Source organism: Paroedura picta, chromosome 6 (assembly GCF_049243985.1).
Source record: "Paroedura picta isolate Pp20150507F chromosome 6, Ppicta_v3.0, whole genome shotgun sequence".
NCBI lineage: Eukaryota > Metazoa > Chordata > Lepidosauria > Squamata > Gekkonidae > Paroedura > Paroedura picta.
This window is the reverse complement of record NC_135374.1, coordinates 34,756,710-34,774,630: the sequence shown is the minus strand read 5'-3', so window position 1 is coordinate 34,774,630 and position 17,921 is coordinate 34,756,710. Positions and strand designations below refer to the sequence as shown.

The window sequence follows — 17,921 nt, the reverse complement described above, 5'->3', positions numbered from 1 at the left end:
CGCATAGAATCATATGATTCTATGATTCTATGATATTACTAGCTACCCTTCTTGCCTCTTTTAAAATATACAGAGAGAATGACTATTTCACACCTCAGGTCCTCTCTCTCACTTCCAGACACATCCACAGACAGGGTAGCTCAGCTCCTGTTAAGACTCAGTCCTCACTCACACAGAGTTATTGGGGCTCAAACACTGTTCCAATCACCATTTATTCATATATCTCTCTCTCCACACGCACCCCAATTTATTAAATTGTTTGTGTTTATGATTATTTCCCTTAGACACACAGCCCACATGGTTAACCAAAACAAGGAAATTTTATTGATTGTATGAACAAAACGCTGAGGAAAATAAGGGGTAAAAAAACAACATTCTACTTCCATTAAACTTTTGAACTGAGGTCCTAGTTCTGCCATTGGGATCCTTTAATTACAAATTGACTATTTTCAGCCTGCTGTAAGCAGCTCTCCTACAGTTCCACTCAGTCAGTAATCTGCCTTTCCCCTCTTCAAATCTCAAGCTGCTACTTTCTCTGCTGCTAACTCCTGTCACTTTTACATGCTCCTTTTCCAACTTCTACTTTCAGCATTCTGTCCACTCTCATTGGCTGTTTTTAGGGAGAGGCAGAGCCTGCCTTGTCCATCAGAGTCTCTGTAGCACCTGTTTTTTATGGGCCCCCAAATTTTAGTAGTAGTGGCGGTGGTAGTGCTCATGCTAGCAGCAGTAGAAGCAGTATTCCACTGCTTCCCTGGCTTTCTATTGAAAGATACAGTGATCCCAGTTTATTGGGGAGGGGGTGCTACTATATGACATATTCGCTTCTTACTGAAAGCTCCTTTTATGCTGGTGGCATGCTGGCCACTGCCTCTTGTCCCTTAGGCCATTTGAGTAACAGAAGGAAGAGTCTGCATTATGATGTCACTTGGGGAAGGGGTTATTTGGGTGGCTTCTGTAAATCAGAGTTCAGTGATCCATTCACTGCTTTAGCCAATGAAGCTTCAGCTAACTGATAGAAAGGGAGTGTAAATATGGATACAAAGAAGCATAGCAACTGCCCTATTTGCTTGGATCATTTACCCTCTTTGTTTAATACGGTGTAAAATTGGAAACTTTGTCAGGCAAGTATAGTAGCCTTTTTAGTAACCTCAGATAGGTAGATGTTGGCTTATGCCCTGAAGCAGGAAAGTTTAAATGCTTCTCGAATACTGCAACAGCTTTTGATATTCTTATTATTCACTAAAATTTAAAGGACTCTGCTCAGTACTTCTCACTAGGCTGCACACCATTCACTTCTAAAACAGGCTTAGATCTCATTCAAAACTCTGTTCTCTGCTACTCTCCCAAGTTGTGCTATTAAATCGAGCACTCTTTGCTCTCCATATGAGCGAACTTTCCTGCATCTATGCCAGCTGTCTTCAGCACTAGGAATATCACCTTTAACCATTGAGAAGGATTGTTGGGGTCAGCAAGCTTCTTAAAAGAACACCAGTAATGTTGAACTAACGGTAATATTCAGTAGGAAGAGCAGGAAAGATTATGCACAATGGGCTCAAATAACAGTAGGAAAGAAAGGTGCAGGTATAAAACTTGACAACAAACAGGCCAGCCAGTAATTACGAGTTTCAAATTTCCTATTATGGATGGGTACAAACAGGAAAAATGGGGTTTGTGCTGATTCATGGCCAAATCATGAACTGAACCAAAGTGGGAAGTTAGTTCACAAGCTGAACTGGTTTGTGGCCCCACAAATCCCATTGAAAGGGGTTGTAGTATATTAATCAACAATTATTAAATAGCATAGGGATTAGAACTTCAGTTCATGAACCATGATGAATTTTGCTTCAAGGTTTAATTCATGCCCATCCCTTAAGTTCTTCCTGAAAGTTCCTTTTATGCTGGTGACATGGTACCTATTGTCTCTTGGTTCCTTCCTGGACTATTAGAGAGATGGAAGGAATAGTCTATACTATGACCTCTTACATAATCTCTTTCACTCTCAGATAAAAAGGGAAGGCGACTGTAAACCACTTTGTGATTCCTGCTAGTGAAAAGCAGAGTACAAAAACCAACTCTTAATATTCTGCTGCTGGGGAAAGACCCCCATGTCTCAAGGAGGTATATACATAATATTTGAGATCAGTATCTGTATCATGTGAGTGATGTGAATGAAATGCTGGCATGAGTTACAAACCAAATCCTATTGGAGTTGATTGCAGCAGTTTAGTGTTGCATTTTACTAGTATACCAGGAGTCTCACCATTTGTGTATGCACCATAGCTGTCAAATATAGAACTTGACTGACCAAACAATCAGTTGTTCCAAAAGTTAGTTCTTCCCTAGTAGTCAGTTTGCTGGCTCCCTGTAAGACTTGTCAGTAAAGACAGGGATTAAAAACAGCGTCCATGAAATGTTAAACACACTAAGAGAATACATTGCTTGGAGGGAAACCCATTGATTCTCATGGGATTTACATCTAAATTGGATAGAGAGTATAAAATATAACATTTATTACAAAGTAGAGAAGTATGGCTTTTTTTTCAAATTACAAGCATATTATGTTGATTTACTAATTCATAACAAATACATGTTTTTATTAAGCTTTTATCCATATGGTTTCCTGTCTCATCTCAGTAGCTTTCAATCAACAGCAATCTAATACAAGATAATATAAAACACAACTAATTATTTGAATAGTCCCTAAAAGAGCCAGTTCTTTCTCAAATGTCCTTGGAGAACATGTGTTAATTAACAATGATTGGATAGGGTACGGATTAGAAAGGAGCATGTAGCTCTTGCTCAGCAAAACTCTCAAATGTAAATTCCAAATGCAGATTTCCTCCTTTTTGTAGCCTTTTGCAGATTTCCTCCTTTAACAGCATTAAAAGAAATTCCGTCTAAACATCAAGAAGTTCCTGACAGCTAGAGCGGTTTCTCAGAGGAACTGGCTTCTTTGGAAGGTGGTGGGTTCTCCATTTTTGTAAATTTTTAAACAGAGGCTAGATAGCCATCTGACGGAGAGGCTGATTCTGTTAAGGGGGTGGCAGGTTACAGTGAATGAGTGATAGGGTTGTGAGTGTCCTGCATAGTTCAGGGGGTTGGACTAGATGACCCATGAGGTACCTTCCAATTCTATTATTTTATGATTCTATAAAATAACAGGCCTCATCTATTGAATGCTTTGTGTTGTCCAGCCATCACCCACTTGATTACCATGCTCAAGAATGGAGAATTTGATACTGGTTAATAATAACTGAAATCTCCTGATCACAGTGTAGGCTTCTTTGGTAGTGGATATACCATAGCCTTACCTCTTGTGGTGGTGCTGACTGAGCCTGCTGCCATGCCTCCCAGGCCTGTGGAGGCAATGTAACTACCACCTCCACCCAGAGCGGCTTCGTGACTGCCTCCTGGGCTCATGGATACTGCATGGCCACTGCTTCCATCCACAGAGGTTTCGCAGCAGGTCCTAGGTGATGCCAATTCACACTGTCAATAACTGTAACTGTGTTTCAAGAGTCTACATGCAACAAGCCGAGGTTTTAATGTTGAATTGCAATGCCTTCTCTTGTTTTCAGGAATCAAGAGCTGTCTAACTCTTCATTCTACTTCCTAGCATGACAGAATGACATCAGTAAAAGGTGCATATCCACCCTTGCACAGAGAACATGGTCATGATTTCTTGAAAATAAGCCCCATTGGGTTCAGTGCTATCTTGCCTAAGCAGGATGATTTAAATCAGTGGTTCTCAACCAGGGGGTTGGGAGGTTGAATGGCCCTTTGGAAGTTGAATGGCCCTTTCACAGGGGTCGTGGCAGGGCAAGCAGCTTAGCCAGGGGGACACCACCACTGTTGTCGCTCCTCCTGCAGGTAGAAAAGAGCGAGATTGGCATGGTGGGACAAGAAGCAGAACTGAACTGAGAAACCTCAGGGGGGGGACAATTTATATACAATCATGAACAATGGATCTTCACGCCATTGGTCAGTTTCAGTTTAATTTCTGTGAAAGAACGCTTGCATAATATTATGGTTGGGGATCACCTCAACATGAGGAACACTATTAAAGGGTCGCAGCATTAGGAAGGTTGAGAACCAATGATTTAAATGGACTTGGAGAGATGTAGAATCATAGAATCATAGAGTTGGAAGGGGCCATACAGGCCATCTAGTCCAACCCCCTGCTCAACGCAGGACTAGCCCTAAGCATCCTAAAGCATCCAAGAAAAGTGTGTATCCAACATTTGCTTGAAGACTGCCAGTGAGGGGGAGCTCACCACCTCCTTAGGCAACTTAAGATCTAACTGCATAAGATGCTACGGCAAGTCTCCAAACTTTTCTCCGATTATCTCCTATGAGATACAAAGAACACTTCATTGGACTTCTCTAAAACATAATAGTCAATTTTGCCTAGGAATTCCCCCCTGCAGAGACTCCACACACTGGCTGTGGGTGTCCCAGTTTTGCTTAACCATCTGCATGGGGGCAGTCAGTTGACTCTTTGATATAGTGATAATTATTTATAGACAAGCAGGGGACACCCAGGATTCACAGGGGGTGGATCTTGCCAGCCAGCCCACTTGCAGTTCTGCTGCCTCCACCTGCTGCAGAATCGCTGTCATCATTTGCCTTGCCCACATGACTGGGAAGAGGCAGCTCACCTACACGCAGTACAATCCCCTCTATCCAACTACCTCAGGTGGCTGCAGCAACGGTAGCAATGGGATGGCATTGGTTCCCATTCCTTTTCCTCTTGTACCCACCTGCAACACTGGGGCAGAGGGGTAGCAGCAGCTCCTGCTGCCCCAGCTTACCTGCCCAGCTCACAGCAATGATGGAGGATGGGTGTTTCTTTCTTGTTGAGGTTGAATGTAATAGATTTCTGCTTCTCTTCCCCTCCTCTCTCCCAAGTTATCTGGTTTCATCCATTCCTCTGCAATGTACCAAGGTTCAGGCTGATTAATAGGCTTATGCACCACATTAATATTATCTTGCTCAGCTCCAGCTTCTGTTCTATCGCTCAGTCCCTTTAATGCAAGATAATCTGACACACTTTATCATCACATTTAACTCTGTTATTATTTTCTTGTTTTATCAGCTTCCCCTGTTCCACTTTGTTCTTGATTTCCTTTTTTGCAAAGATAAAGGAGCCTATAACACAGCTCAGATCATTTTAAAAGGATCTTAAGTCATTAGCATAATAGCTGGGAATTGCAAATGTCTCAAATATTGCTATTATAGGAATAGATTCTTCATTGTAAAAAAAAAAGAGGAAAGGAATGGAAAAGAAAATCAGAATCATTGTGGTAGCACTTTGTTAATTAATTAAATAATTAATTAATTAATTTTATTTGTTGACCGCTACTCCCAGGTCATTGCAGTTTAAAATAAAATGATAAAACCACAAAACATAAGAAAAAAATATAATCGGGTATCCTAATGATAGAACTAACCCCCTCCCTTCTTTGTACGCCCAACCGCAGCCACCTACAGTCCCCAACCACCATCTTGGGAGGTAACTCCTGCCTAGTTGACTGGTAAATAGCGGGAGGGATCTGATCTTTTTAGCCTGGCCTCAACCAAATGCCTGGCAGAAGAGCTCCATCTTACAGGACCTGCAGAACAGAGAGTTTTGTCAGGGCCCTTAGTTCTTCCAGGCTGGGGCCTGGACCAAAAAGGCCCTGGCCCTGGATGAGGCCAGGCATGCCTCCCAGGGGCCAGGGACCACCATCCTTGGACAGTTAGCTACAAAGCCTGTGATATGCATATTCTGAAAGACACCCACTGAAGGGCATGTCACTGCACACTGCATTTTAAAACACATTAATGACATTCATGTGGATATCCGATCAAGAGTATTATAAGTATGCATGTCTACCAGAAACATGGGTCGAATATAAATCTCAAAATAAATAAATAAAAACACCTGGTACAGTAACAGTAACAGTAACAGTAACAGTAACAGTAACAGTAACAGTAACAGTAACAGTAACAGTAACAGTAACAGTAACAGTAACAATATAACTACTTCTTTATTTTTATAGCCTACCCTTCCCATTAACACAGTAAGGGCATTTTATGGAAACTGATAATCATGGAAGGGAAGACTTGGACATGCCAGTCTTAGCTGGCTGGACAGTAAAAAAGTGAGGAACCATATATTTGTGGAATAGAGAAGGAAGAACCCCAAGGGAGAACTGGTTGGCTGGGGAGTAGGACGAGGAGGAGCCGCAGCCCGATACTGAGTGATCCATGAACCAGTAGCGGTCCGAAACCCGGGAGTTGAGGACCGCTGATCTAGATGCATAGAATAGTAGCTTATCTTCTTGAAGTAAACAGGCTCCCATTTCATCTTTTGATGCATCTGCTTGAACAAATACAGGATTTTTTTAAGATCAAAAAATTGAAGCAGAAGTGCCTGGCACCATTTCAAATGCTTCCTGATGTTCAGGCATCAACTGGAATAAAAAATCCTTTTCAAAAGATTTCATAGAATCTTAGAATCATAGAATCATAGAGTTGGAAGGGGCCATACAAGCCACCTAGTCCAACCCCCTGCTCAACACACGACCAGCCCAAAGCATCCTAAAGCATCCAAGAAAAGCGTGTATCCAACCTTTGCTTGAAGACTGCCAGTGAGGGGGAGCTCACCACCTCCTTATTCCACTGCTGAACTACTCTGACTGTGAAAATCTTTTCCTGATATCTAGCCTTTATCGTACTTGTAGTTTAAACCCATTACTGCATGTCCTTTCCTCTGTAGCTAATTGGAACAGCATCCTGCCCTCCTCCAAGTGACAACCTTTCAAATACTTAAAGAGGGATATCATGTCCCCTCTCAACCTTCTTTTCTCCAGGCTGAACATTCCCAAGTCCCTCAACCTATCTTCATAGGGCTTGGCCCCTTGGCCCCAGATCATCATTTCCTAGAGGGGCAGTAAGCTCTGCGTCCTTTGGGATATATTTTGGCAAATATTGTTCAGACTTCAGAACTCTGAGAGCACCTTTTCTATCCTGTGGAGGTGGTATCATTCTAATTGATTTTACTTTATTTTCAACTGGCTTAACTCCCTGGACAATTACTATATGTCCCATATACATCACAGAAAATACTTTGAATTGAATTTTTCCCTATTTAATTATATATACTTAGCTCTTGCTGTTTTAATTACTTGATTCAAATATGATCATGCTCTTCAGAAATTTTTACTGCTATAATAACACCAGCTATCATGTACACTCCTTTTGTATTGTCAAAAACTTCTTAATACATACACACAAGCATACATATATAAGAACTTTATTGGCATTATACAAGGTATACCCAAAACCTCTTGATTTTTCTGCTCAAATGCTTCATTAGAAGATTTGAGTCCAAATGGCAGGCAATTTAAAGAAAACCTTCCCAAGAGCGTATTAAATGTATATAAGTGTGATGATAGTTCATCCAGTTTCACTTGCCAATAACCATCTTTTTCATCTACAATTGTAAAAAATTTCATTCCAGCCATCTGACTCAGCACATCATCCATTATAGAGGTAGTGTAGTGCTGCCTGCAAACTGCTTTATTGAAATCATAGGGATCTGAACATATATGTAACTTCCTTTTTTTTTCCTGTGATGGCCAAACTACTTACCCACCCTGTGGGCCTATTTGACTTAATGTTTCCTTAAGCCTGTCCAATATTGCAAAAGGTACCTTTCTAAGAGCCTCTTGTGGCGTAAGAGCCTCTTGTGGCGCAGAGTGGTAAGGCAGCCGTCTGAAAGCTTTGCCCATGAGGCTGGGAGTTCAATCCCAGCAGCCGGCTCAAGGTTGACTCAGCCTTCCATCCTTCCGAGGTCGGTAAAATGAGTACCCAGCTTGCTGGTGGGTAAACGGTAATGACTGGGGAAGGCACTGGCAAATCACCCCGTATTGAGTCTGCCATGAAAACGCTAGAGGGCGTCACCCCAAGAGTCAGACATGACCCAGTGCTTGCACAGGGGATACCTTTACCTTTCTATAGCCTTGACTTACCGATGGAACTGTTGGATAAACATGTATATGTTGGGAGCCTTCAAAAGAATATCATTAATAACTACTGGTGCCTTCTTTCTAACATTCTGAGATGTCATTCAGTCCCTTTGTTTGCCTATAAGCAAGTGAAAAACCTCAAGGACATGCTTGTTCACAATAGATTCTCCCACACAGAACCACTAGTGAATGCTTTAGATGGAAGAGGATTACCAAGTGTTTTTTTCCTTGCCAGCATTGCAAAGCCTGTCAGTATGCTAAAAATGTATAACTTTAAGGGTAGCTACAATAACAAAATGTTCTCTATCAATGAGTTGATGTCATCTGGGGAGATTACACACACACAGTTGAAAGAAAATACAAACAATATATAGATTTCACATCTAGACCTCTAAGAATAAGAATTCTTGAGCATTTGAGTTGCATTAGAAATCACACAATCTCAGCATCTATGGTCTAGCACTTCAGGATACCTCTGCAAACTACCAAAAATGGTTGGCTTTATGGCATTGACTAGAAAGCAAGCCCACTGTATAAGAGATACAGCAGTGGGTGGGTGCTGGAGGGCCCCCCGCGGGGACCCCCCCACACACACACAAAGGGAGGGGAGGAAGGAAGGAAGGCAGGGACAGAGAAAGGTAGAAGGAGAGAGGGAGAGAGAGGAAGTAAGAGAGAAAGAGAGAGAGAGAAGGGGAGAAAGGAAAGTAAGCAATGGGAGAGAGGCAGAAAAGAAAGGGATGGATGGGGGAGAAAAGAGAGTAAGGGATGGGTGGATAGATGGAGAGAAGGAAGGGGAAAAGGAAGAAAGGCAGAAAGACAGGAAGAGAGGAAGGGAGAGGTGGAGAAAGAGGCAGAAAGTTGAGAGAGAAATGAAGGAAGGAAGGAAGGAAGGAAGGAAGGAAGGAAGGAAGGAAGGAAGGAAGGAAGGAAGGAAGGAAGGAAGGAAGGAAGGAAGGAAGGAAGGAAGGAAGGTGCACTGTAAAGGGATGTGGGAAAGGAGGGGAAAAGGTCAGCTGGGATGGTGAGGGGGGGCGAGTTGTGGGTGGGAGCTGCAGGGAATTGGTAGGGGTAGAGATGGGTGGTTGGGTGGGTGTTTGGGGGGTGCGGTGGTGGAGGGCGGGTACGGGGTTCGTTGGGGAGGCGGATGGGCGTGGAAGGTTCCTGCCGGCCCAGGAACCACAGCCGCCATGTCAACGACGTGAGCAGTGTGCTCCCAGGGTCTGTGGGAGGGGGTGGATGCATGGGGGAGTGGGAGGGCCACGGAAGATTCCTGCCAGGCTAGGATGCACGGCGCCGCATCAGCAACACGAGCGATGTGCTCCCTGGGTCTGCAGGAGAGGGTGAGTGCGGGGGGAGGGGGTCCGCGGAAGGTTCCCGCCGGGCCAGGAAGCACAGCTGCTGTGTCAGCGATGCATGTGGCATGCTCCCCAGGTCTGCGGGCTGGGGTGGGTTCGTGGGGGAGGGGGAGGGCCGTGGGAGGGTTGGCTTTGGCCAGGAAGCACAGCCACTGCATCACTGACATGTACGGCATGCGCCTTGGGGCTGGGGAAGGGCGGGGTACCATCAGGGAGGGGGACGAGAGGGTTCCTCCAGGATGGGTGGCTGGGACCTAAATCATAAGCAGGCAGCCGCATAATGGCAGCTGTCAGGCAAAGGCGAGTGGGGGGTGCTGTGCGCCTCCCAACTCATCAGTCTGTGGGCAAGGGGCCAATGTGCCCTCTTGCCCATCACGGAAAGGGCCCACTCCTACCCCCCTTAGCCTTTATTCATACCGCTCCCATGGAGAGGTTACAGATGTTCTACTAAACATATCTTATCTGCCTTGAAAAGAAGATGTTTACTCTCAGGACTCTGGCGCCAGCAGGTTTAAAGTAGGAGATTGATTGGATATGTATTTAAATATGAAATATTGTTTTTTTCCCTACTTTGATCATACATGGAAAGATGTCAATTTACAGGTGCAATGTGGTATCTCCTCCTATAATCTTAAATTCTATCCCCCATCAGTTAACCACCTCACCTGCCTTTTTATATGCAGATTTCATAGGCACACAACGGAATTTATTGGCAGCCTGAAACTAATATTCACCCCACTTCTTTTCCCTCCCCTGCTTAATTCATTGGGTTTTTTTCATAATTATTTACATTTTTACAGGAGACTATAAACTGATAAATGGACACTTTCTGTCAGATCCATTGATTTTCGTCACTCTAAAAGAATAAGTAAGTCTGATAATTATATTGTCTTTCATTATTGATTTGAGTTGTTTGAACTTAAAACGATTATACCATTCTCTAATTTTACAGTTTCTCATTATTTAATTATTTCTGCTTTATGTTTGCTTTATGTATTTTATCATTGTATGTCATAATTAGACCTCTCAGGAAGACCCAGTGATTGAAACACATCAGGTCTAAGCCCTAAGATTGTGCACTGCACAGTATAACTTTTCAACAATGGCCTATGGGCTTTGTGTGTGTTTATAACCTGGAAGGTTTTTTTTTAAGTACCACAAAATAAATATTCATGTATCTTTGTAACTTGTTGTCTAGTTCACACAGACATTCAACCTTTTAGGTCCTAACTATTACAGTTAGGTTTTTGTGTCCTGTTCTGCGATGACCAGGTCTATTTATTAATATCAAAGACCACACACCCCAAAATCCCCCACTTCTGGCAGGTAGCATTCTCTGGAGGGCAGGGCTCCATGCTTAGAGGCCCCGGACAGGTAGACCTGTTCCTCAGAGGCCAGATCTTCCTTCCCCCACCACCATCATCATGGACAAGGGCGGGTCAGTCCTCTTTCCTAAATAAGACAGCAGAATGGAAGAAAAGTTGGTTTGTAGCTCTTCACTTTTTCTTTCTTAAGGTCACTTGCCCTGGTGTCTAGAGAGATGTGATGGACCTCTATACACTCTTTCCAGCTATGTTTCAATGGACTGAAAACTCGGGTATTGGTATTGAGAAGGGATTTGCCTGAACTGTCAGCATGACCCTTGTGCCTACTAGTATGTTTGTTTTATACGGAGGTTTACTTCTTAGGTGCAACTCTGCTGTGTGGTCTCTAAATAAATCAACAAATCAACAAATGGCAGATGGGTAAGTTGGTGAACTCTGTTTTGTGATTTTATTCTTTTTACAACTTTTATGAGGTAAGCTGCCTTGAGCCTGCTGTGTAAGGAAGAGCAGCCTAGATATATTTTATAATAATAGCCTTCTTTTGCCCACCACAGGCCTCCTGGGATATAGGTGAGGCTGAGAGACCTCTGACAGTACTGTGAGTGGCCTCGTGTCATCCTGCGGGTGGCATGTGGAAGGTTGGGGGAACCAACCTGCTTCTCCAGGCAGAACAGAACAGCCATGCTAATAAAGGTGTGGGATTTCTGCCTTTTCATTTCTAAAGTATTGTTCCCTAGTGTCTGTAGTGCATCCCACTGTTGTTGTTTTTTTTTTGTACTCTTGTTTATTTAGTATCTGCTCTGGCCTATTCCAACTTTTACCCTTTCCCAATAATCTTAATTAGCATTCAAAGTGCATTCTTCCTGCCCATAGAAATCCTGCATGAACCCAGGCATACTCCACTACTGTTAACCACAATTATTACAGGAGTTAATGGGGAAGTACTGCTTTACCAGTATGAGAGCTTCCCTGGTCATCTTCAACCAGATCCAGATCCAAATAGAGTCTCTGATTAAACTGAATTTTTAAAAGTTGCCATTGGAAAGTGTATATTTCTCTGAATTTTACACTAATTTTACTCATTTAAAAAAATATACCCATTTCAAATAAACCAAATTCTGGCTTTAGCTGTACCTGTGTCAAAACAAGATTGGGTACTCAATTCCCCATCCCCACCCTATACACACACAGTTTGGTTGTGCTTTTGTTTCATTTTTTGTTGTACAGCGATGGCTTTTAATGGCACCATAGGTTTTGTTTAGTTGCAGTATCATAGATGCTGCAGTACTTCAGTTTAGATGGCAAGCTGATTTAGTATACACCATGGTGTACCAAAGCAGTCCATTTACAGAACTAAGCAAATCCATTGATAATGGTTATTTAGTTATTACTCTTTTGTGGTTTAAACACATTAGTACTTAAAAATGGTTCAACTATCCCATCTCCCAACACAGCTAGCAAGGTAATCAAATTTTCTGTTGTCCAAGGCTTTATTATGGTTTTAAAACAATCTCTGTAATTCACTCTGTTGTCACTCTATAAATAGTCAGCAACATAAACAGTCATAACCAGTACCAAAGGGTTGCTTTGATGCCCACTATTACTCATTCACAGCTGGAAGTAATATTTTCTCCTGGAAAAAAAGCAAATAATGCATGTTGGTTCTCTGGACAAAGAAAGACCATTTCCCCTGCTTTTAAACAGCTAATGTTTCATTTGGGTCCCAGAACAAGAACAAAGTCAAATTGGAAAAAAGCGACTCCATTTTTTTGTTACCCTTTTCATTGTAGAAGGTCTTTTCATCATCATGATGGCTGATCTAGTTCACATCTGCTAATAGGATTTGGGAGGTAGGATAGTTACTGTTCAATATTACAAGTAATGTACTTGTTTTCCAATTGATATGTACAGGCATTCTCCAATTACCTTTACTCAAATAAATAAAGATAATGTATTAGGGGAGAAGCTATGCAGGTAAAGTCAGGGAAATCATCAGGAAGCTTTCTGAACATTATAAATGTCTTCAAAAATAATAATCTGCAGTTTAAATGCTAGTATTTTGCTTCAAAGACTTATGACCTTTGGTGATACCTAACATTTTAGACATTTTTATTCTTTCTTTTTTTTTTTTTTTTGCATAGACCGCAATATAGTAGAGTTGAACCCCAAACTCACAAATTTTAGTACATAACAGTGGCTGAAGTAATAAGGTTGCAATGAAAGGAATAGCTAGTGGAATAGTTTTGTTTTTTTCTTTTCTCTCTTCCATGATGCTGGAATCTGGGATCATCTAATAAAAGAAAACAACTTCAAGACATACAAAAGAAGGTGCTTCTTTACTGAATAAGGAAACTGTGGTCAGTGGATATAGTGATGGCCACTAGTGTAGTGCCTTTTCTTTGGGGGGGGGGGATAAATTATGGATAAATTAATGAAGGTTACCTCCAGAGGCAATATCCTTCTGCTAGGAGAAAGCATGTAGGAGGTTTTGGCCTATATGCCCTGGCCCTCAGCATAACTGGTTGGTCACTATGTAAAACAGGATGCTGCACTAGTTGGACTACTTCCCTGATTCAGTAAACCGCGAATTTTCTTATGTATATAAGTATCATGGTAACAGTTACACTGAAATAAAGCAACCTCACAAACAAATTTCATTGATTTCAAATGTTACCAAGAACCATACCACACCTTCCAGATTGCAGAGATTACACAAACAGTGTCTTGAAAAATGACAGGAATGTGGGCTGAAATTTTAGCTCTCCAGCTGATGAGCAAATGCTAGTTTTGATATTAGCATGAGTAACACTCATGCAGTGTATGATTGAGTTCCAAATAAATTGTAGGTGTGTGCAAAAGTGATCATGTACATGTGGTGAGGAATCTGTAATATTTTCTTAATGCCCCCTGGAATTTACCATTTGGCCACTATTCAGACATTTCTGCAAAACAAATTAACCCACCTCCCTGAAATCAAAATAATGATTTTATTTATGGAATTGAATTAATGATAAATTAAATGATGATGATTCTTGCTATACAAAAGTGATAAATTAAATGTAAACTGTAGATGACATAAGGGCCTTGGTTTGAGGCTCAATCAGAATGTAAACATTGAAGACTTGACTAGAACTTCCTAATAGTTTTACCAATTATCTTTTTCCTTCACAGCTCACCATTTTTCTTTTGATATTGGGAGACAATTTGTGAAGTCTGCTCTGAGTCATTTAACACCTGTTAGTTCCTTCAGTCGCCACATTGTGCAGAGAAACAAAAAATGTTTACTTTTCCATTTATCATTTTACTAGAGATTTCAGATCACTTAATGCACTATTATCTTTCATATTGTTCATTTTAAGCATTATTTTCCATTCCTTTGGCACAAAGAATGGCACAAGTATGTTTTTAAAGAAAGATGAGCAGTGTGATTCCAAGCAAACTTTCACCCTTTTAAGCTCATTGACTTAACAAGCTTAAACCTTTATCTAGAAACAAATGTTATTGTACTGGATGACAGGGAAATAATATCATATTGTGAAATCCTCTGATGTATCATACTGCTAACCTCTCATGTGGTCCAGTGCCTCCCTGTGAAGTACTATATACATAAGTATTGAGGAATGAGATATGCTGCAAAATGTGTCTTTGTTCCTTGCACTGCTGTTCTGCAAGCCAGCAGCCCAGTGTATATGAATTTGGTGAAACCCCCTCCCAGCATGCAACCAACCAAGTTCACATGCTGGGAGGAGAACACCATCAGTACCACACATGCCTACCTGCTGGCTCAGTACTGCAAGGAAGCTGCAGCCAGAAGTACAGGAAGCATGCTCAGTAGTGGCAGTTACTACACTTCTTCACCCCTCCACCCAGCTTGCAGCTGTATGCCTCACCTTGGGGAGGCTCAGCAACCCCAGGGAGGAACCTCTGAACACACTGAGTGCCACAATCCCTCATTAGGGAAGGGAGCACTGTCTCTGCCATTCTGGGTCTTCATGCAGGATCAACTACAGGGAAAGGGGGTCATCCTGCCCTGCAAAACCTGCTGAACCTGGCTCCTGCACTACCTCTCTCTGACCAGTTATGCATGGGGTGGAAGGTTTGGACTGGTTGCAGTGGGGCAGTGGGGCCAATCCCTGAGTATGCATGACATCACTGCCATCCCAGCTGCTGCCCAGCCCTGGTCCGACTCAGGGCCTTGGATGGCCTATGGTAAGGGAACGTGGATATTTCCTGTGTTGCCATGGTTGCCAGTTGTAGCCCTGCCTGGCTGGGCCTTTGCATAATCCCTGTAGGGACACTGCACCTTCCCGGATGGATGGGTAGTTTCACACAACTCCCCCAGTGTTGTTCAGTGGGACCCCCATGCCCTCAACTCTCCCCCTCTGCCGCTGCGCAGTGTAATGGCCTTTTCCAGCCCCAGCATTGTCCATGTGCACACACAACTTCAGGCAATCCATGTGCGCTGGGGGATTCCACCCCCTGCATGTACTCAGGAAGTGGCGGGGCATGCCACCCCACCACAAGCAACCAGCAGGGGCCCGGCACAGCTACTGCCATGAATAATCAGCCTCTCTCACTCACTCACTCACTCATTCATTCTGCCCCAAGGACTGGAGGAGACTTGCCCATTTCCAATCCTTCCTGCTTGAAGAAAGAGGCATTTCCCAGCTCCTCCTTTGATATCATTCTGAGGACACACAACTTTTAACATTTTAAACAGCACACACACCACATTTAAAACATTCTTTGTCACTAATTTTTCCCATACTGATCCAAACTCAGCAAAAAACTCATATAGCTAAACCAATCCCATATATATATATATATATATATATATATATATATATATATATATATATATTTGTGCTGGTATATTGCTCTCATCTTAAGACAGTTTAAATAAATACATAAAAATAAACAAACAGGAGCAGGGTTCTGACCTCACCCATACAACAAAATAACTGCACGGTAAAGCTGAGAAAGGAGAAGAGAAACTGTTAATTTCTCTCCCCTCCCCTCCAAGTTGGGTAGCATAAGAAAGAAAGTCTTTTATATCATCATTCCAAATGGTTGGGGAAAAAGAGCTCATTTCTTTTTTCTCATTCATTCAAGCTGGGTAGGGTCAGAAGCAATGCTTCTAAGCTCCCTAACACAAGAAAGAAAAGAGAAAGAGTTTATTTCTTTCCTTTCTTCTCCAGTCCAAGCTAAGGTTTTGGAGTGGGGAGAACATAACATATTTCAGACCTTGGGGTACTTGTGGATTGTAAACTAAACATGAGCAGGCAGTGTGATACAGCGGTAAAATAGGCAAATGCCATTTTGGGATGTATCAACAGAGGCATGACATCAAAATCACAAGATGTCATAGTCCCATTGTATACGGCACTGGTCAGACCACACCTGGAGTACTGTGTGCAGTTCTGGAGGCCTCACTTCAAGAAGGACGTAGATAAAATTGAAAGGGTACAGAGGAGAGTGACGAAGATGATCTGGGACCAAGGGACCAAGCCCTATGAAGATAGGTTGAGGGACTTGGGAATGTTCAGCCTGGAGAAAAGAAGGTTGAGAGGGGACATGATAGCCCTCTTTAAGTATTTGAAAGGTTGTCACTTGGAGGAGGGCAGGATGCTGTTTCTGTTGGCTGCAGAGGAGAGGACACGCAGTAATGGGTTTAAACTTCAAGTACAACGATATAGGCTAGATATCAGGAAAAAAAATTTCACAGTCAGAGTAGTTCAGCAGTGGACTAGGCTGCCTAAGGAGGTGGTGAGCTCCCCCTCACTGGCAGTCTTCTAGCAAAGGTTGGATACACACTTTTCTTGGATGCTTTAGGATGCTTAGGGCTAATCCTGCGTTGAGCAGGGGGTTGGACTAGATGGCCTGTATGGCCCCTTCCAACTCTATGATTCTATGATTCTATGATTCTATGATTCTATGATTCTATGATTCTATGATTCTATTCAGTTAAACTTCTGAATACCCTTCCTAAATTTTCTGCATCTCAGCCAGTCTAGAAGGCAGCAAAATTTTCAACTTGTTTTCCTGTTCAGCAGCCGGAATTTATCTCCTAATTCTGCCTCTCCCACATCTCAAACCCAGCTTTCCTGGGTACATGGGAAAATTTCCCCAGCAGAAGATTAAAAGCTGACTCCCATTGGATCCTTCATCAGGTAAGAGTTGGTTTCTGCTTGCAAAAGTAGCCTGTTTCTCTCAATACACATGAGCAGGTTGCAAACATTCTATTAATTAACTTGCTGTCTGATCACCATTGATGCATGAGACTTAAGCCAAACTGGCAGGTGTTCAAGCATGCTTACTAGACAGCATATTGTATATAATGAAATAGTAAAATACATATAATAAGCAATGAACCAAAAGTGGATTATGAAATCAAAGAAACAATTAACAGTATACTATGTAAAATGAACAATGCAGTGAGAACTAACTAAAATCTTGTTGACCTTTCTATATGCACATCACCCAGTTTTTAATAGAAAGTATTGGAAGACCGAAGAGATAAAGCTGTTTTACAGATTTTTCCTTTCTTGAAATTGACCTTCCAGTTCCCTCTTCTCTCATGCAGAGCAATGCTTTGATGCTTGGTTGAACTTCAGAAAGTACAAAGAAGCAAACAGGTATGAAATGATCTGACACCCTGTGTAGATATGCCCTTATTTTAATTTTCTGATAAGAGATTCTCTTTCTCGTCACTTGAAAGTTACTATTCTTTTTAGACTGAAGAGAACATTTGTGTCTAGAAATAGTTTCTTCCCATGTTGTCCCTTTTACTTTTCAGCACTTTTTCAATAGCAGGGAGAAATGAGAAACCATTCTGAATTATTGTCTATTTAAACCCATTAAAATATGAACTCTCTCTGATAGTTTTCTTGCCAAATCATATCAATCTTCAGCCACCTTTTGAAATAAAAGGAGGCATGCCTGTTTTCTAGCAGGTGAGAGATCACTTTAAAAATCTAAAAAGAAGAATCTGGATCTGTTTTAACTTTATTGTGATGCCTCAATAATTTGTGAACTGGAGAGTTCTTGGTACAAATCTCAGCTAGTGTTTTAATATACTGGCCTAGGATTGAGGAAGACCAGGTTCAGATCCACAGATACTTTTTGGTTAACCTTGATCTAGTTACTCTCTTTCTCTCTGTCTTCCACATCACAGGAGTGTTTTATGAGGGGGAAATGGAAGAGTATAGAATAATATTGTTTACTGTTTT

At 42.0% G+C, this 17,921-nt stretch overlaps 1 long non-coding RNA gene across 1 annotated transcript in view; it reads right to left on the bottom strand.

Moving 5' to 3' along the window:
• Positions 1–1,866: 1,866 nt before the first annotated feature.
• LOC143839722 (uncharacterized) overlaps positions 1,867–17,921 on the bottom strand; it is a 74,085-nt gene continuing 58,030 nt past the window's right edge. The window contains exons 5-6 of the long non-coding RNA XR_013231830.1: positions 4,812–4,930; positions 1,867–3,469 (exon numbers count right to left, since the gene is read on the bottom strand). This is a non-coding gene — a long non-coding RNA (uncharacterized LOC143839722). The remainder of the gene's footprint in view (positions 3,470–4,811; positions 4,931–17,921) is intronic.